Genomic DNA, 21,946 nt, shown 5'->3' with positions numbered 1-21,946 from the left:
TCCACCAGGCTGCATCCTGCCCTTTGGGTAGGGGTCAACAGCCTCTGCATCTCCACACCCTTGGGGGTCAACAGCCTCTGCATCTCCACACTCCTGGAGCCCAACTAATATCTCCCCATATCCACCTACAGGGATGCAGTGGCACAATGATGTTTGGACCCAGCATAGCATCAGGGTCTCTAGTGTTCTGGCACACACGGTGTCCTACACCCCATGTAACAAACAGTGTGGTACACTGGGAGACTGACCCTGAGAGAAAGGGAACCAAAGCGCATACTCTTCCAGAGACTGTATTCTGCCTGTCCGGGACTGGGACCTCTGACAGCAACCCTATCTCCCCATCAGCAGGACTGCAGGGCACTTACATATACCGTGGAAACTTGCTCTCCCTGCTGCTGCTGCAGCTGCCACCATTTCCACCACTGCTAGAGGACGAAGCACATGCTCCCTAAAACTTGAGAACTGCCTGTTGATGGCTGCTATCACTAATAACAACCCTGCCCCACTACCCCAGCAGCAGGGCCAGAGTGTACTTGCGTGTGCCCTGAGGAAAGGCTCTCCCTACCCACTGCCACCACTGCTGCCACCACCTGAGTACTCTGCTGGGGTCCTGGGAATCACCTCACCCTGCACATCACAGCCTCCACCAGTGCACACCACTGAGGGTTCTGAAGACTGGCCCTCCCAGCCTGGCACTACTTACCACAATGCCTGAGCACGCTGCCCACAGAACAGACACACAAATGAGGAAAAGAAAGGTCCAATTGTTACCTCTACAGAAAACCATCAAATCACAATTATAAACAATAAAACAGAAAGAAAGGAACAAAGATATACAAAACAACCAGAAAACAATGAATAAAATCACAGGAATAAGTCCTCACATATCAGTTATAACCATGAATGTAAATAGATTATATTTTCCACTTAAAAGTTATAGATAGGCTGAATGTATTTTTTAAAATGGCCCAACTATATGCTGCTTACAATAAACTCACTTCAACTGTAAAGACACATATAGACGAAGTAAAGGGATTTGAAAAAATGATATTCCATGCAAACAGCAAGGAGGAATAGCTATAATTATATCAAGTAAAACAAATTATAGGTTAAAAAGAGTCAAAAGAGACAAAGAAGATCATTATATAGTGACAAAGGGATAAACTCAGCAAGAGGATATAAAAATTCTAATTATACATGTACCCAACACTGGAGCACCTAAAACAAATATTATTAGATCTAAAGGGAGAGATCTCTCAGCAGTAGATTATCTAGACAGAAAATTAATGAATAAACATTATATTTAAACTATACTTTAGACCAAATGAACATAAAATACATCTATAGAACATTTTATTCAACAGCTGCAGAATATACATTCTTTTCATCAGCACATGGAACATTCTTCAGGATAGACCATAGGTTAGAACACAGAGCAAGTCTCAACAAATTTTTGAAAATCAAAATTACACCAAAATCTCAGAGCATAATGAAATAGAACTAGAAATCAGTAAAAAACAGGAACTTTGGAAACTACAGATACATGGAAATTAAACAGCATGCTCCTGAATGACCACTGGGTCAATAAAGAAATAAAGAAAAAAATACAAATAAAATCTGAAACAAATGAAAATGGAAATACAACATACCAAAACCTATAGGATACAGCAAAAGCAACGCTGAAAGGAAACTACATGGCAATAAATGCTTACATCAAATAAATGGAGAAGTTTCAAGTAAACAACCTAATGATGCACTTCAAAGAACTAGAAAAGCCATACTCAGAAATAGAAGGAAGAAACAATAAAGATCAGAGCTAAACAAAATGGAGTCTAAAAAAATGAGAAGTTAGGATTTTGAAAAGATAAACAAAATGGATAAACCACTGACTAGACTAGCCAAGAAAAAAAACGGAGATCTAAATAAACGAAATCAGAAATGAAAAAGGAGATATTGTAACTGGCATGACAGAAATACAAGCAATCATCAAAAACTACTCTGAATACCTCTATGCTCACAAATTGGAAAACCTAGGGAAATCACATAAATTCCTTGATATATACAACCTGCCAGTTTTGAATCCAGAAGAAAGATAAAATGTAAACCGATCAATAACAAGTAAAAAGACTGAATCAGTAACAAAATGTCTCCCAACAAAGGAGATCCCAGGACTAGATTATTTTCAAATTCTACCAAACTTGTAAAGAAGAACTAACACCAGTTCTCAAACTATTTCAAAAAATTGAAGAGGAGGCAATTCTTCCTAACTCATTCCGTAAGGTCTGCATTACCCTGATACCCAAACCAGACAAAGACACACACACACAAAAAGGAAACTACAGGTCAATATCTCTGATGAACATATATGCAAAATTCCTCAACAAAATCCTAGCAAACTTAATCCAACAGCCCATAAAACATAATAGTACACCATGATCAAATGGGATTTATCCCAAGAGAACAAAGATGGTTCAACATATGCAGTCAATAAATATAATACATCACATCAACAGAATGAAGGACAAAAACCATATGATCATCTCAATAGACACAGAAGCAGCATTTCATAAAATTTGACATCCTTTCATAATAAAAACTCTCAAAGAATCGGGCGGAATGGAACATACCTTAACATAATAAAGGCCATAAATGAAAAACCCACAGCTAACATCACACTGAATGGGCAAAAGCTGAAAGCCTTCCCCCTAAGAACTGGACCAACATAAGGATGCCCACTTCCACTACTCCTATTTAACATAGTACTGGAAGTCCTCGCCAGGGCAATCAAGAAAGAGAAAGAAGTAAAAGGCATTCAAATTAGAAAAGAGGAAGTCAGATTGTCTCTCTTTGCATATGAGATAATCTTGTATGTGGAAAAAGCTAAAGATTCCATGAAAAAGCTCTTAAATCAGATAAATAAATTTAGTAAAGTTTAAGGATACAAAGCAACATACAAAAATCCGTAGCATTCTGTACACCAATAATAATAAAACTGAAAAAGAAATAAAAAGATAATCCCATTTATAATAGCTATAAAAAATAATAAAATAACTAGGAATAAATATGACCAAGGAGGTAAAAGATCTCTGCAAGAAAAGCTACAAAACACTGATGAAAGAAATCAAAGAGGATACAAACAAGTGGAAAGGCATCTTGTGCTCATGAACCCAAATTAATATTGTTAAAATGACCACACTGCCCAAAGAGTTCTACAAATTCAATGGAGTCTATCAAAATGCCAATGAACGCTTTTCACGAAAACAGGAGAAAATATCCTAAAATTTGTAGGAATCAAAAAAGAGCTCAAAGTGCCAAAGCAAGCCTAAGCAAAATGAACAAAGCTGGAGACATCACACTACTTGACTTCAAAATACATTACAACTCCATAATAACCCAAAGAGCATGGTATTGGTATGAAAATGGACACATAGATCAATAGAATAGAATGGAGAACCCAGAAAACAATCTGCATGTTTGTGGTCAACTGATTTTCAACAAAGGCACCAGGAACATACACTGGGGAAAGGATACTCTCTTCAATACGTGTTGCTGGGGAAACTAAATACCCATTTGCTGAAAATTGGAACTAGACCCTGTCTCTCATCACATACAAAAATTAACCTAAAATGGATTAAAGCCTTAAACCTAAGACCTAAAACTATAAAACTACCAGAAGAAAGATGGAAAAAAACACTACACAACATTGATCTAGGCAAAGATCTTATGGCTAAGATTTCAAAAGCACAAGTAACAAAACAAAAATAGACAAATGGGAGTATATTAAACTAAAAGCTTCTGCACAACAAAGACAACAATCAACAGAATAAAGAGACAACCAGTTGAATGGGATAAAATATTTCCAAACTACTCATATGACAAGGGACTCACATCCAGGATAAACAAGAAACTTGTGGGGAGTGATGGCTCAGGCCTATAATCACAGCACTTTGGGAGGCCAAGGCAGGTGGATCACCTGAGTTCAGGAGTTCGAGACCAGCCTGGCCAACATGGTGAAACCCCATCTCTAGTAAAAATACAAAATTTAGCTAGACGTGGTGTTGGGCACCTGTAATCCCAGTTATTCAGGAGGCTGAGGCAGGAGAATCTCTTAAACCCAGAATGCAGAGGTTGCAGTGAGCTGAGATTGCACCATTAGACTCCAGCCTGGGTAACAAAAGTAAAACTCCGTCTCAAAAACAAACAAACAAACAAAAGAAACAGAATAGGCTGGGCGTGGTGGTTCACGCCTGTAATCCCAGCACTTTGGGAGGCCGAGGCGGGCAGATCACGAGGTCAGGAGATCGAGACCATCCTGGCTAACACGGTGAAACCCCGTCTCTACTAAAAATACAAAAAATTAGCCAGGCGTGGTGGCAGGCGCCTGTAGTCCCAGCTACTCGGGAGGCTGAGGCAGGAGAATGGTGTGAACCCAGGAGGCGGAGCTTGTAGTGAGCTGAAATGGCGCCACTGCACTCCAGCCTGGGCGACAGAGCGAGACTCCACCTCAAAAAATAAATAAAATAAAATAAACAATATACAAGAAACTCAAGCAACTCAACAAAATAAATAAATAATCTCTTAAAAATTGAGCAAAGAACATGAATAGACATTTATTTAAAAAACACAAGTGGACAACATGAATATGAAAAAATTCTCACCATTACTAATCATCAAGGAAACGCAGGTCAAAACCACATGAACTATTATCTTACCCCAGTTAGAATGGCTATTATTAAAAAGACAAAAAATAACATGCTGAAGAGGGTGCAGTGAAAAGGGAACTCTTGTACACTGTTGGTAGGAATGCAAATTAGTACACCATTATGGATAAAGGTATAGATATTTCTCACAAAACTAAAAAATAGAACTACCATATGATCTAGCAATCCCACCACTGGTATTTATCCAAAGGAAAGGAAATTAGTAGATCAAAGAAATACTTGCATTCCCTCTGTTTATTGCAGCACTATTCACAGTAGCAAAGATATGGAATCAACCTAAACGTCCATCAATAGATGAATGGATAAAGGAAATCTGGTATAGATACATAATGGAATGCTAATCAGTCATAAAAAAGAATGAAATCCTGTCATTTGCAGCAACATGGATAGAACTGGAGGTTTTTATGTTAAGTGAAATAAGCCAAGCACAGAAAGACAAGCATCACATGTTTTCACTCATATGTCAAAGCTAAAAATATTGACCTCACAATAGTAGAGAGTAAAACAATAATTACCAAAAGCTGGGAGGGGCTTTGGAGGAGGTAGGATGAAGAAGGGTTGGTTAATGTGTATGAACATACAGTTAGATAGAAAAAATACGTTTTAATATTCCATGGCAGAGTAGGATGACTATAGTTAACAATGATTCAAGAAATTTTAAAACGACTAGAAGAGAGAACTTGAAATGTTCCTAACATATAGAAATGATAAATGTTCTAGGAGATGGATACCCTAAATACCCTGAGTTGATCATTACAAATTCTATGCATGTAAAAAAAATCATACAAATCCATACAAATGTGTGAATATTATATACCAATAAAAAAATTAAAGCACATCATTTACCCCTCTATCTCACCCTTGATTTCTTTAAAAAAATTTATGGCTTGTAAACTCAAGATACTGGGTAATCTTTCAATATTTCATATTATTTAAAAGCTAATAAAATGAACAAAAGAAGAACTTTCAGTTTATGGAAGGTTTCAACACACTTCTGGAAAGTGGTAAAGGGATAGGAAATTACAGAAAAATAAAGTAGAACCCGGGGAATCATGCCCTGAATATACATAGAAATAGCTGCAGGGAGCAGCCAGACAAGCTGGGTTATGTGAGTTAAATCTTCATTTATCAGTAGAAAATATTCTAAATATATAATTCAAAAAATAGTGATATAACTATAGTATTTAGAAATCTGGAGGTAATGAGACTAGCTAACACCTATTCTACATGTCAAACACTATTCTAAAATATTTTAAAGTACTAGAACTTTTAAAGTTGATACTTTCATCTCTATTTTTTGATGACAAAATGGAAACACCAAAAGTTATGCTCAAAGTTGTCAAGCTAATAAATGGGTAAGCCAGGATTTGAGTCCAATAGTTTAGTTCCAGATTCCACAATATTAGCTATCACATTATTATACCTCTACATAAATTGTGAGGGTAACTACAATAATAAACAAAACTAGAAATAGTTAAAGGAGGCTATGAGAGATGGGAGTAGGAGCAGGCAGAAATAAGACAGAGTTTGCACCTTTGTTTTAAAGGGTCTATGCTGTTTTTTTTTAATTAATTAATTTATGCTATCTTATTTTTTAAACATTTGCTAATTTTCCTTAGACTTAAACAAATATAATAAAAAACCCAGGATATTACAAGCATTGAATAATACTGAGTAATATTAATGTAGTCAGATTGGCCTAATGTAGAATACATGAAAAATTTTCTCTCTTTTTCCTAGTTTCTACTCTAGGTTCATAAAGATTAATTTCAAAAATTTTACAAAAACTTTTACAGAAATACAAAGTGATTCTCCACAAATCAACAGACTCATATTTTTAAGCTTCAAATATTTCTATGACTACCCTGGGTAATATTTTAAAGTATTCATAGGATGAAAAGCTTAGGCCTAAAAAGCCATAACTTAAAATCACAGAGTTTATACAATTCAAACCCTCAGTAACGTTTATCTCCTTTCCCCTACAGACTTAGATTCTAAGAACAAAATACAGAAAAAAAAGTTCATTATGTAAAGCAATCAACACCAGGAATTGATGACCTCACTGTGTGAAGGCCACAGAGTCCCAGAGATGATAATTATGTAACACAAACAATAATCACTTAAATTGAAATTAGTATTATTTACAAAGCCCCTAAGCCATCATCTCCATGTATATTTCACATGTTTTAGTGAACCAGGAAAATATAATCAAAACAACACTTTGAAAGTGATGGTTTAAAACAAAGAGAAAATTAATAAACTCCAACAGTTTTCAACCAAGTACAGCAAAAATTAAGTATGAAGTTTTAAAATATATATACAGATGGCTGGGTCATTACTTGGAGACTCTGTTTAGTAGGCTAAGTGTGCTGCAGAGAGATTGACAAAAATAAAATAAACAATAACAAAAACACCTTGACAACTAGAATTTTAAAACATTGATCTGGTTATTGGAGTATCTAAGTTTAAAATAGATTATTTCCTCCTGAAATAATCTGGTGATCCTGCCGGAAATAAAAATCTGTTCTAAACATACAAAAAGTGTAATATCCAGCCAAAAAGAAAAAGTCAGGAGTTTACTTTATTTGTGCTGTTTCCATAAATTCTAGGAGAAATAAAACAACAAACAGGATAATAGAGAGTATATACATTAAAGAGTACCTTTGGGATATTTTCTGAAACAACTAAAATCAGACATTTTGTTTGTTTTAAGTTTGCCTACCAAGTTTTTGATACTTCTGCCTTCAAGAGGTAGATCTTAATTCCTTTCCTCCTGGGTGTGGGGGCTGGACATGGTGACTTATTTTTCTGAGGTGACTGTGTTTAAGGGAGAGACTGCAACGCTGCAGCAAGCATGTACAATAAAATACTCCACCAAACTTTCTCCAAGGGGACCTCAAGCCATTTACCAGAATAGTTGTGCAAAAGGTAGGGAAATTACCTAGACCTTTTCAGGGCCTCAACATATAATTTGTCATTGATAACCTGGAGACATAAAAGGAAGCATGACTCCCCAGTTAGGGTGTGGGTTGAAGTAGATACAGGTGATAAAAAGACTCTAAAGCCCAAGTCCAAGACACTCTGTGGTTATTTCCTTGATCTCTAAGTGCTGAAATGGGGTGGATACATTCTGCAGCTGACAAAATTTTTATATTGGTTTCTTGGCCTGTAGAATGAGTCGTTAGCATATACTAACGACTTAGCATAGGATAAGAAAAAACAAGAGAATCGGATAGCATAGGATAAGAAAAAACAAGAGAATGCCCATAGAATTTCTCACTTCTGAGACTTCAGAAACAAAACCATATTCTGAGTAGAATTGCAAGGTTTAGTACCCTCCTCAAAAATTTACGTGTGATGGTTATCCTGACATTCCCATTTAATTCATTTGAACGGCTTTTGCAAAAACTCTATGGCTGGCAATGGTCTACCACAGACTTAACCGGGTGGCCTCCATTGCAGCTGCAATGTGGATGTGTTGTTTTTATTTGAACACATGAACACAACATATGGTACTTAGTGTATATCTATTGATCTGGCATATATATATATATATTTATTTATTTATATATATATATGGCAATCCCCATCAATAAATACAATAAAAAAATCATTATGCTCTTACATAGGAAGGGCAGCGGGCTATGATCATGGACCAGGCTATGTTAAATTGCTTGCTGTCTGTCTCTTTCATAATACAGTACACAGGATGCATAATCATCTTTACATTCTGCAGAATGTCACTCTGTTTCTACAGTGAAAGAGAATATAACATTATGCAAATTGGACCAGGTAAGTATAAAATACAAGTATTCTAAGCCTAGTTAGACACAGTGATATTGTGATTTATAATTTAAAAAATATACATTTGGTCTTTGTCCCATTTCTGGCGCAGAGTTTCTAAAACACTTAGAATTTCCTAAGTGATAAGAGCAATAAAGGTAAAGGAGCATTTTCTATTATTCATAATAATCCCTTTTTAACCACATCTGAGTTTATGTTAATGAGGTGATTTTTTGAAAACTCACTAGACCTAAGAAAAGAGATAGACAGCAACATAATAATAGTGGGGTTGGGGAAGAGTGGCCAAGAAGGCCGACTAGAAGTAGTTAATGTGTGTGCCTCTCATGGAGAGGAACAGAAGAGGTAAGTAAATACAACACCTTCAACTGAAACATCTAGGTACTCACATTGGAACTAATCAAGGAAACAATTCAGACCAAGGAGAATGGAGAAAGGCAAGGCTGGGTGAAGGCCCACTCAGGGAGCCAAAGAGAAGCTCCCCTGCCCTGAGAAGCAGTAAAAGAATGTGCGACCCTGGAAACCCATGCTTCTCCCATGGATCTTTGCAACTCTCAGGTCAGGAGGTCCCCTCATGAACCCAGCCCACCAGGGCCTTCAGTTTGACACAAAGAGCTATCTGTCTCAGCAAAGGAGCCACTCATGCATGCATGGAGATGCGGGAGCTTTAAATACTCTGGCTTTCTGGGCATCCCAGCAAAATTAGCTGCAACTTTGTCAAAGTGGGAGGTTAGACCCCTGTACACACCCCTAGGAAAGAGGCTGAATCCAAGGGGCTGAGCAGTGATGGTTTGCAGGTTCTGCTTGGAACAGAACCTTATGTTGCAGGATAAGACACGCTGGCTTGGAATTCCAGCCAACCATTGGTAACAGCATTGTGCTTCCCTGGGACTCAGCTCCCAGGGGCAGGGGCAGGCCACCATCTCTGCTGTTTGGGTGACTTAGCCATTATGGCCTTTGGGCTTTGGAGAGTCCAAACCAACTGAGAGCAAAAGGGATTCCCCCAGTGCAGCACAGCTGCTCTACCAAAACATAGTCAGACTGCTTCTTTAAGTGGGTCCCCAATCCCGTTACTCCTCAGTAGGTGGGACCTCCCAACCAGGGCCTCCAGCCACCCGCACCAGTGTTCTCTGGCCAACAGAGATTTAAAGACTCCCTGGGACAGAGCTCCCAGAGGGAGGGGCAGGCCACCATCTTTGCTGTTTGGGCAACTTAGCCTTTCCAGCCTTCAGGCTTTGGAGAGCCCAAGCTGACCAGGGTTAGAAGTGGTAACCCAGCACAGCACAGCTGCTCTACAAAAATGTGGCCAGACTGCTTTCTAAAGCAGGCCTCAATCCCATTCCTCATCGCTGGGTGGACCCTCCTAATGGGTCTCCACCTATCCCCACCAGTCTTCTCCAGTTGACAGAGGTTTCAGGCCTCCCTGGGACAGAGCTCCCAGGGAGAAGGGTGGGCCTCTATCCTTGCTGTTTGGGTGACTTAGCCGTTCCAGCCTTCAGGCTTCAGAGTGTCTGAGGTGACTGGGGGCTGAAGAGGACCCTAAGCACAACACAGCTGCTTTACAAAAACATGGCCAGACTACCTTTTTATGTGGGTCCCTGATCCCATTTCTCCTGACTGGGTGAGACCTCCCAACTTGGGTCTCCAGCTACCTCCTACACGTGTGTTTGGGCTGACAACAGGCCCATACCTCCCTGGGACAGAGCTCCCAGAGGGAGGGGCAGGCTGCCATCTTTTCTGTCTCACAGCCTTCATTGATGATATCTCCAGGTACTAGAAAATCTGAGGTGACTAGGGACTGGAGTAGACCCCCAGCATAGCACAGCAGCCCTAAGGAAAAGTGGCCAGACTGTTACATGGATACGTGTTCCCCTGTCTCCTTACCAGGCAGGTCCTCCAGGTCTGGGCCTCTAGCCACTTTCTGCCAGAGTGACTGAGCCAGTAGCAACTCAGCAGCTCCCCAGACAGAGCCTTTAGAGGCAAGTGAAAGCCTCTCTGCCACTGCCTCTGCAGTGGAAACATTCTTGCTACCCTTGAATTAATAAAGGAGCGAAGACCCTAAGTACCTTGTCCACACCTCCAATAGGCTGCAGTCGAACCAAAGAGACAAGGCAAGTCCATCTCCCACAGTAGGGTCCCACATACCCACAATTCTTGTCACCAGAGAGGGAACCCCTGGCTTGGGCCCACAGCACAAAACAGGGCTGATTACACTGAGCGATTGCTAACCTGCGTCTTTCTGGGGTTGAGCCCCCAGGAGACAAGTAAAGTGATGGATCAGCAAGCCAGCTCATGTTGTGCCCAGAGGGTTTGGTGCAGGAGAGTTTGTAGTTGGGAAGTGGCCAGGGATGGCCATCCCCCTAGGCTCGACTTGCTCCATAAAAGACATTAGCCCTTGGGGAATTATCAAACCTGATCTCTGTGGGGAAGTCTTGTACATCAGATAGGGCTGGTCTGACCTGAGAACTCCTTAGTCTGCTGGCCTCTCTTGGGGCCCCAGCCTGGCCACGCCTACTTACAAGGAAGTCTTGGGTGCCCTGGGGGCCCATACCATAGATAGCTTCTGTGCCAGTGGACCATGCCTGACCAGTGAAGAGTTCCAGCAAGGCAACCCCTAAGGCCGTGCACCAGCCCTCACATTTTCTCCCCAGACTGCAGCTTCCCCTGTGCCCATGGCATTTCCCCACATCACTTTGCTGGCACAAGTTTGTACAGGCGGGTTTTGCTTTAATTGCCCCACCAGTACATGGGAGTGCAATATTTCCTCTGACTCCTGTGGACCAGCATTGCAAAAGGAGCCTTGGTGGGCATACAGCCAGCAAGCCCCATCCCTGCCAGCACCCTGCTTTTGTGCTAATGGTGCACAGATAACAGGGGATCCTCCCACACAGGTGGTCAGCACCCCATCCCAAACCAACACCACATCCTGTGCAACAGCATACAGTCTCCATCAGGGCACCACCCGCTCCCCCTCCAACTGCCTTGCATCTGCCACTGTGGTGAATGCCCACAGGGAGGCAGGCACCCCTACACCCACTAGCACTTGGTTGTGGCTGCTGCACCTTGGTCACCTTGGTCCCCCCGGCATAGTAAACTTCAAACCTCAAGGAGCCAGAAAACAAAGTCGGGGCTCAATACAAGTCCCCCAGAATTACAGCATGCAGTCCAGGAGTTGGGAGCTGAAAGTTCACTCCCTAAAATCCTCCAGAAATGAAGCCAGTTAGCTGAATCCACCTTATATCACAATCAAACCCTCAAGGTCATCAGATAAGATAAAAGAAAAAAAAAACCCATCCAAAGGTCAGCAACCTCAAAGTTTAAAGGTAGATAAGCCCACAGAGATGAGAAATAATCAGCACAAGAATGCTGAAAACTAATAAAGCTAGAGTGCCTCCTTTCCTCCAAATGACTGCATCACCTCTCCAGTGAGGGTTCAAAATTTGGCTGAGGCTCAGATGGCTGAAATGACAGAAGTAGAATTCAGAACATGGATAGGAACAAAGTTCACTGAGCTACAGGAGTACACTATAATCCAGTGCAAGGAAGTGAAAGATAAAATAAAACATTGCAGGAGCTGACAGACAAATAGCCAGTATAGAGAAGAAAATAAGCAGTCTGACAGAGCTGAAAAAACACACTACAAGAATTTCATAATGTAATCACAATTATTAATAGCAGAATAGAACAAGCAGAGGAAAGAATCTCAGAGCTTGAAGACTGTCCTTCTGAAATAAGACAGGCAGACAAGAAGAGGGAAAAAGAGTGGAAAAAAAAAATGAACAAAACCTCCAAGACATATGGGATCATGCAAAGAGGCTAAGCCTATGACTGATTGGTGTACCTGAAAGAGATGGGAAGAATAGAACCAACCTGGAAAACGTATTTTAGGATATCATCCGTGAGAACTTCCCCAACATAGCTAGAAAGACCAACTTTCAAATTCAGGAAATGGAGAGATCCCCAGTAAGCTACTCCATCAGAAGATCATCCCCAAGACACATAGTCATCAGATTCTCCAAGGTCAAAATGAAAGAAAAAATGTTAAAAGGCAGCTAGAGAGAAAGGCCAGGTCACCTACTAAGGTAAGCCTGTCAGACTAACAGCAGACCTCTCAGTTGAACCCTACAAGCCAGAAGAGATTGGGGGCTAATATTCAACATTCTTAAAGAAAAGAAATTTCAATCCAGAATTTCATGTGGCCAAACTAAGCTTCATAATTGAAGAAGAAATAAGATCCTTTTCAGGCAAGCAAATGCGGAGGGAGTTCGTCACCACCAGGCCTGCCTTGCAAGAGCTCCTGAAGGAAGCACTAAATATGGAAAGGAAAGACCTTTACCAGCCACTATAAAAACACACTGAAGTACAAAGACCAGTGACACTATGAAGCAACCACATAAACAAGTCTGAAAAATAACCAGCTAACATCATTATGACAGGTTCAAATCCACACATATCAATAATAACCTTAAATATAAATGGGCTAAATGTCCTAATTAAAAGACACAAAGTGGCAAGCTGAATAAAGAACCAAGACCCATTGGTATGCTGTCTTCAAGAGACCCATCTCACATGCAATGACATACATAGGTTCAAAATAAAGGGATGGAGAAAAATCTACCAAGCAAATGAAAAACAGAAAAAAGCAGGGTTGCAATCCTAGTTTCTGACAAAACAGACTTTAAACCAAAAAAGAGTAAAAAAAAAGACAAGGGCATTATGTAATTGTAGAGGGTTCAATTCAACAAGAAAACCTAACTATCCTAAATATATATCCTAAATATATATGTTCTAAATATATATCCTAAATATATATCCTAAATATATATATATGTTCCCACACAGGAGCACACAGGAGCACCCAGATACATAAAGCAAGTTCTTAGAGACCATCACAGAAACTTAAGCTTCCACCTAATAGTGGGAGAGTTTAACACCCCACTGACAATATTAGACACTTCATTGAGAGAGAAAATTAACAAAGATATTCAGGACATGAACTCAGCTCTGGATCAAATGGACCTATGGACACACAGAACTCACCACCCAAAAACAGCAGAATATACATTCTTCTCATTGCCAGTGGCACATACTTTAAAATCAATCACATTGTCAGAATAAAACACTCCTCAACATATGTAAAAGAACTGAAGTCATAACAAACAGTCTCTTGGACAGCACAATCAAATTAGAAATCAAGACTAAGACATTCACTCAAAACCATACAATTACATGAAAATCAAATGAACTGTTTTTGAATGACTTTTGTTTTTGTTTGTTTGTTTGTTTCTTTGAGACGGGGTCTCGCTCTGTTCCCCAGGCTGGAGTTCAGTGGTGCAATCTCAGCTCACTGTAACCTCCACCTCCTGGGTTCAAGCAATTCTCCTGACTCAGCCTCCTGAGCAGCTGGGATTACAGGCATGTGTCACCACACCCAGTTAATTCTGAATGACTTTTAGGTAAATAATGAAATAAAGACAGAAATCAAGAAGCTCTTTGAAACAAATGAGAACAAAGATACAACATACTAGAATCTCTGGGACACAGCTAAGGCAGTGTTAAGAGGGAAATTTATAGTACTAAATGCCCACATCAAAAAGTTAGAAAGATCTCAAGTTAACAATCTAACATCACAACTAAAACAACTAGAGAACCATGAACCAACAAATCCCAAAGCTAGCAGGAGACAAAAAATAACCAAAATCAGAGTTAAACTGAAGAAGATAGAGACAAAAAAAAAAACACCATTCAAAAGATCAATGAATCCAGGAGCTGTTTTTTTGGTGCAAAAATGAATAAAATAGATTGCTAACTAGACTAACAAAAGAAGAAAATAGAGAAGATTCAAATAAGCACAATCAGAAACAACATGGGGGATATTACCACTGACCCCATGGAAATACAAACAGCCATCAGAGAATATTAGGAACACTTCTATGCATATAAGCTAGAAAATTTAAAAGAAATAGATAAATTCTTGGGCATATCCATCCTCCTAAGATGGAACCAGGAAGAAACTGAATCCTTGAACAGAACAATAAAGTGCTATGAATAAATAACCTACCAACCAAAAAAAGCTGAGGAACAGATGGATTCACAGCTGATACATTCAGATGTACAAAGAAGAGATGGTACCATTTTTACTGAAACTATTCCAAAAAATTGAGGAGGAAGGACTTCTCCCTACCTCATTCTGTGAGGCCAGCATCATCCTGAAACCAAGAGCTGGCAGAAATACAACAAAGAAAGAAAACTTCAGGCCAATATCCTTGAGAAACATCAATGCAAAAATCCTCAACAAAGTGCTTCAAACTGAATCCAGCTGCACATCAAAAAGCTTATCTAACACAATCAAGTAGGCTTTATCCCTGGGATGCAAGGTTGGTTCAACATACACAAATCAATAAATGTGATTCATCACAGAAACAGAACTGAAGACAAAAACCACCTGATTGTCTCAAAAGATGTGGAAAAGGCTTTTGATAAAAGTCAACAGCTATTCATGTTAAAAACTCTCAATAAACTTGGTATTAAAGAGACATACCTCAAAATAATAACAGCAATATATGACAAGGCCACAGCCAACATTATACTGAAGGGGCAAAAACTGGAAGCACTCCCCTTGAAAATTGTCACAAGACAAGGATGTCCTCTCTCACCACTCCTATTCAAAATAGTATTGGAAGTTCTGGCCAGGGCAATCAGGCAACAGAAAAAACAAAGGCCATCCGAATAGGAAGAGAGGAAGTCAAACTATCTCTGTTTGCAGATGACATTGATCCTATATCTAGAAAAACCCATAGTCTCAGCCCAAAATCTTCTTAAGCTGATAAGCAACTTCAGCAATATCTCAGGATACAAAATCAATGTGCAAAAATCATTAGCATTTCTACACACCAAAAACAGTCAAGCTGAGAGGCATATCAGGAATGAACTCCCAGTCACAACTGCCACACACACAAAAATAAAATACCTAGAACAACTAGGGACGTGAAAGATCTCTACAACAAGAACCACAAACCACTGCTCAAAGAAATCAGGGATGACAAAAACAAATGGAAAAAACATTCCATGCTCATGGATAGGAAGAATTAATATTATTAAAATGGCCATACTTCCTAAAGTGATTTATAGATTCAGTACTATGCCTATTAAACTACAATTGGCATTCTTCACAGAACTAGAAAAAGCTATTTTAAAATTCATATGGAGAAATAAAGCCTGAATAACCAAAGCAATCCTAAGCAAAAAGAACAAAGTTGGTAGCATCATGCTACCCAACTTCAAACTATACTACAGGTCTACAGTAACCAAAATAGCATGGTACTGGTACAAAACAGACACATAGTCCAATGGAATAAAATAGAGAACCCAGAAATAAGACTGCACACCTACAACTGTCTGATCTTTGACAAATGTGACAAAAAGCAAGCACTGGGGAAAGGATTCACTATTCAATAAATGGTGCTGAGATAACTGGCTAGCCATATGCAGAAGATTGAAACTGGACCCCTTTTATGCACCATATATAAAAATCAACTCAAGATGGATTAAATACTTAAATGTAAAACCCACAACTATAAAAGCCTTGGAAAACAGCCTAGACAATACCATTCAGAACATGGGCATGGGCAAAGATTTCATAACAAAGACACCAAAAGCAATTGCAACAAAAGCCAAAAATGACAAATGTGATCCAATTAAACTAAAGAGCTTCTGCACAGCAAAAGAAATGACCAACAGAATAAACAACCTACAGACTGGGAGAAAATTTTTGCAAACTATGCATCTGACAAACGTCTAATATTAATATTCAGCATCTATAAGGAACTTAAATTTATAAGAAAAAAGAAACCACAAAATTAAAAAGTGGGCAAATGACATGAACAGGCACTTTTCAAAATAAGACACACATGTGGCCAATAATCATGAAAAAATGCAAATCAAAACCACAATGAGATATCATCTCATGCTAGTCAGAATGGCTGTTATTAAAAAGTCAAAACACAACAGATGGTGGCAAAGTTTTAGAGAAGAAGTAATGATTATACACTGTTGGTGGGAGTGTAAGTTAGTTCAACCATTGTGAATGACAGCATAGCGATGCCTCAAAGACCTAAAGACAAAAATATAATTTGACCCAGCAATCATATTACTGGGTATATACCCAAAAGAATATAAATCATTCTATTATAAAGACACATGCACGTGTATGTTCACTGAAACACTATTCGCAATAGCAAAAACATGAAATGAACTTAAGTGCTCATCAATGATAGACTGGATTAAAAAAACAGTGGTACATAATACACCATGGAATACTATGCAGTCATGAAAAAGAACAAGATCATGTCCTTTGCAGGGACATGGGTAGAGCTGGAGACCATTATCCTTAGCAAATTAATGTGGGAACAGAAAACCAAATACCACATGTTCCCACTTATAAGTATAAGCTAAATGATGAGAAAACACGGACACACAGAGGGGAAAAACACACATAGGGCCTATCGAAGTGTGAAGGGTGGGAGGAGGGAGAGGATCAGGTAAAATAAGTCATGGATACTAGGCTTAATACCTGGCTGATGAAATAATCTGTACAACAAACCCCCATGATGCAAGTTTACCTATGTAACAAACCTGCACATATATCCCCTAAAATTAAAAGTTAAAAAAATCATGGATTTTATGTGTTAGAAAAAATAAAATTACATCTGATTATTTTATAATAAAGAAGAAAAAAAAACCAGAGAGACAAGAAGGATATGCATTCAGGGAAGATAGAAAAAAGGGCAAAAGGTAGCAATAAGGTAATTCACTAAGGGGGATTCTGAATAATTGATAGTTATACTGAATTGCATTTGTAACCCGATAAATAAAATTAAAGCAAAAATAAAATATACGTTTATTCCATGAAGCAGCCAAGAATGAAAAATCTTCAAAATACAAAATTGGTGAAGGTATAAGTTAAGATGACCTCTCATCAGAATGCAAATTACTGTAATTCCTTTGTAAAACACCTTAGTACTACTTTATAATTTTGAAGACAAATATATCTTACCTACAGACATTATTTTTGACATGACTTCATGTCTGTGCATAAAGAACAAGAAGGTTCATCAAGCTATTGTGTAAGTGGAAAAGTGAGACCAACCTAAAGGAACATCATGGGATGACTGGAAAAATTAAGGTCTGTTCACATGATGGCATACTATATAGATTAAATCCATTAACTACATCTAAATGTATCAACATGAGTAAGTCTCAAAAACACAATGTTTAATAATAATTATCAAATGTTACATATACCATGACATAATTTAGTAAATTAAAAACATTGATTCTCTATTTTCTTTTTTGACTTATTTATCACTATGTCAAGACTCCACTATGCTAATTACTATTGTTTTCTATGAGATCTTGATTTGTGTGGGCATATCTCTCTACCTTGATATTCTTCAGTAACAGTTTGTTTATTCCTGGTCTTTCATTCTTTCAAATAAAATGTAAAAGGAATTTGTCAAATAAAAAAAAATAGTGAGGTCTCGAACACTCCACTGACATCACTAGACAGATCATCAAGGCAGAAAGTCAACAAAGCTACACTGTATTTAAACTTCACTCTAGAACAAATGGACCTAACAGATATATACAGAACATTCTGCCCAATAACTGAAGAGTTTACATTTGTTTCATCAGCACATAGAACATTCTCCAGGACACACCATATGACAGGCCACAAAAACAAGTCTCAATACATTTTTGAAAATCGAAATCATATCAAGGGTCTTCTCAGACCACAGTGAAATAACACTAGAGATCAATTTCAGAAAGAATCCTCAAAGCTATACAAATACATGGAAATTAAACAATCTGCTCTTAAATGATTTTTGGGTTAACAATGAAATCAAGATAGAAATTGAAAAATTATTTGAATGAATAACAGTGACACAAATTATCAAAACATCTAGGATACAGCAAAAGCAGCGCTAAGAGAGAAGTTTAGAGTGCTAAATGCCTACATCAAGAAGTCTGAAAGATCACAAATTGACAACTAATATCACACCTCAAGAACTAGAGAAACAAGAAGAAACCAAATCTAAAGCTAGCAGAAGAAATGAAATAACAAAGATCAGAGCAGAACTTCATGAAATTGAAAGAAAAAACATACAAAGGTAATGAAATAAAGAGTTGGTTCTTTGAAGATGAGGAAACAAAGTTAAAAGATCATTAACTAAATTAACCAAGAAGAGAGAAGATTCAAATAAGCTCAATTAGAAAAAAAAAGGAGACATTACAACTGACAGCACAGAAATACAAAAAAATCATTTGAAAATACTATAAACACCTCTGTGCACACAAACTAGAAAATCTAGAGGAAATAAATAAATTCCTGGATACATATGGCCCTCCTAGTTTGACACAGGGAGAAATAGAAATCCTGAACAGATCAGTTACAAACAGTGAGATTCAATCAGTGATAGAACACTTACCAAAAAAAGAAGCCCTGATTCACAGCTGATTTCTAGCAGACATTCAAAGAAGAATTGATGCCAATCGATTGAAACTATTCCAAAAGATTGAGAAAGAGGGAGTCCTCCCTAACTCATTCTATGAAGCCAGTATCATCATGATACCAAATCCAGGAAATGACATAATGAGAAAAAGAAAACTACAGACAAATATCTCTGATGAACATAGATGGAAAACTCCTCAACAAAATACTAGCAAACTGAATCCAACAGCACATCAAAAAGAATCACCATGATCAAGTGGCTATCATCCCAGAGATGCAGGGATATTTCAACATACACAAATCAATATATGTGATTCATCGCATAAGCAGAATTAAAAAGAAAATCTATATGACAAACTTCATAGATGTAGAAAAAGCATTTGATGAAATCCAGTATCCCTTTATGATTAAAAAACCCTAAAAAAACTAGCCATACAAATTATATACCTCAAAAATAATAAAAGCCATGTATGACAAACCTACAGCCAACATCACACTGAATGGGGAAAAGTTGAAAGCATTCCCCCTAATAACTGAAACAAGACAAGGATGCCCACTTTTACCACTTCTATTCAACATGGTACTGGTAGTCCTAGGCAGAGAACTCAGGCAAGAGAAAGAAATAAAAGGCAACCAAATTGGAAAAGAGGAAGGCTTAAACTGTCTCTGTTTACTGATTATATGGTTGTATACCTAGAAAACGCTGAAGACTCCTCCAAAAAAAGTCCTAGATTTGATAAATGAATTCTGTAAAGTCTATTGTTACAAAATCAGTGGACACAAGTCAGTAGCACTGTTAGACACCAGTAATGACCAAGCTGAGAATCAAATCAAGAACTCAATCATTTTAACAATAGCTGCAAAAGATACCTAGGAATATACTTAACCAAGGTTGTAATAAACCTATATAAGGAGAGCTACTAAACACAGCTGAAAAAAATCATAGATGAAACAAACCAATAGAAATGCACCCCATGCTCATGGATTGGAAAAATCAATATCATAAAAATGATCATACCACCCAACGCAATCTACATATTCAGTATAATTCCTATCAAAATACTGACATCATTTTTCACACAATTAGATAAAACAATCTTAAAATCAATATGGAACCAACAAAGAGCCTGAATAACCAAAGCAATTCTAAGCACAAAGAACAAATCTGGAGGCATCACAGTACCTGACTTCAAATGATACTACAAGGCTATAATTGCCAAAACAGCATAGTACTTGTGTAAAAGTGGAGACATAGATCAATGAAACAGAATAGAAAACACAGAAATAAAGCCAAACACTTACAACTAACCGATCTTCAACAAGGCATACAGAAACCTAAATGGGAGAAAGGACATCCTAGTCTATAAAAGGTACTGGGAAAACTGGATAGCCACATGTAGAAGAACAAAACTGGATTCCGATTTCTCACCAAATACGGAAATCAAATAAAGATGGAGTAAAGACTTAAATCTAATACCTGAAACCATAAAAATTCTAGAAGAAAACCTAGAAAAAACGCTTCTGGACATTAGACTAGGCAAAGAATTTATGCCTGAGACCTCAAAAGCAAATGCAACAAAACCAAAAATAAATAAATAAATGGGACCTACTTAAACTAAAAAGCCTCTGCACAACAAAATAAATGATCATCAGAGTAAACAGACAACCCACACAATGGGAGACAATATTTCTAAATTATGCATCTGACAACGGACCAATATCTAGCATTTACAAGGAGCTCAAACAAACTAGCAAGAAAAAAAGCAAAAAGTCTCATTAAAAAGTGGCCAAATACATGAATAGACAGTTCTCAAAAGAAGAATTTCAAATGGTCAACAAACATGAAAAAATACTTGACATTACGAAACATCAGGGAAATGCACATTAAAACCAATATGAGATACCACCTTACTACAGCCAGAATCGCATTAAAAAGTCAAAAAACAGTAGATGTTGCCCTATGTGTGGTCAAAAGGGAATGCTTATACACTGCTGTTATGAATGTAAATTAGTACAATCTCTATGGAAAACAGTATGGAGATTTCTCAAAGAACTAAAAACAGATCTACTGTATTAGTCCATTTCCACACTGCTGTGAAGAAATACCTGAGACTGGGTAATTTATAAAGGAAAGAGGTTTAGTGGACTCACAGTTCTGCATAACTGGGGAGCCCTCAGGAAACTTACAACCATTTCAGAAGGCAAAGGCGAAGCAAGGCACATCTTACACAGCAGCAGGAGAGAGAGAAAGAAGGTGCCACACTTTTAAACCACCAGATCTTTCGAGAACTCACTATCAGGAGAACAGCAAGGAGGAACACGCCCTCCATGATCCAATCACCTCCACCAGGTCCCTCCCTTGACATGTGGGGATTACAATTTGAGATGAGATTTGTGTGGGGACACAGAGCCAAACCATATCATCTACCATTTGGTCCATCAATCCTAGTACTGGATATGGAAAAGAATTCATTATATAAAAAAGACACCTGCATGCATATGTTATCACAGGACAATTCACAACTGCAAAGATATGGAACTAACCTAAGTGCCCATCAACTGATGAATGGATAAAGACAATGTGGTTTATATACATTGTGGAATACTATTTAGCCATAAAGTAAAAATAAAATAATGTCTTTTGCAGCAACTTGAATGGGACTGGAGGTCATTATTCTAAGTGAAGTAACTCAGGAATGGAAAACTAAATACTGTATGTTCTCACTTATAAGTGGGAGCTAAGCTATGAGTACACAAAGGCATACAAAGTGGTATAATCGACATTGGAGACTCAGAAGAGGGGAAAGGGAGAGCGGGATGAGGGATACAAAATGATATATTGGGTACAATGTATACTATTTAGGTAAGGGATGCACTAAAATTTCAAACTTCACCACTATACAATTAACCCATG

General features: G+C 38.1%; 1 protein-coding gene across 2 annotated transcripts in view; it reads right to left on the bottom strand.

The window, feature by feature from the left end:
- CD36 (CD36 molecule (CD36 blood group)) overlaps positions 1 to 21,946 on the bottom strand; it is a 190,822-nt gene that overhangs the window by 101,560 nt on the left and 67,316 nt on the right. Inside the window, exon 1 of one of the 2 annotated variants that reach the window (XM_063605949.1) lies at positions 19,010 to 19,768. The exons of the other annotated variant lie outside the window; for it this stretch is intronic. The gene's annotated coding sequence lies outside the window, so the exon portion shown is untranslated. Of the gene's footprint in view, positions 1 to 19,009; positions 19,769 to 21,946 lie in introns of those variants that run through there. 2 annotated transcript variants of the gene reach the window in all.

This window comes from Pan paniscus, chromosome 6, assembly GCF_029289425.2.
Source record: "Pan paniscus chromosome 6, NHGRI_mPanPan1-v2.0_pri, whole genome shotgun sequence".
NCBI classification, from domain to species: domain Eukaryota; kingdom Metazoa; phylum Chordata; class Mammalia; order Primates; family Hominidae; genus Pan; species Pan paniscus.
The sequence above is the reverse complement of the archived record's forward strand: the minus strand, read 5'-3'. Positions and strand labels throughout refer to the sequence as shown.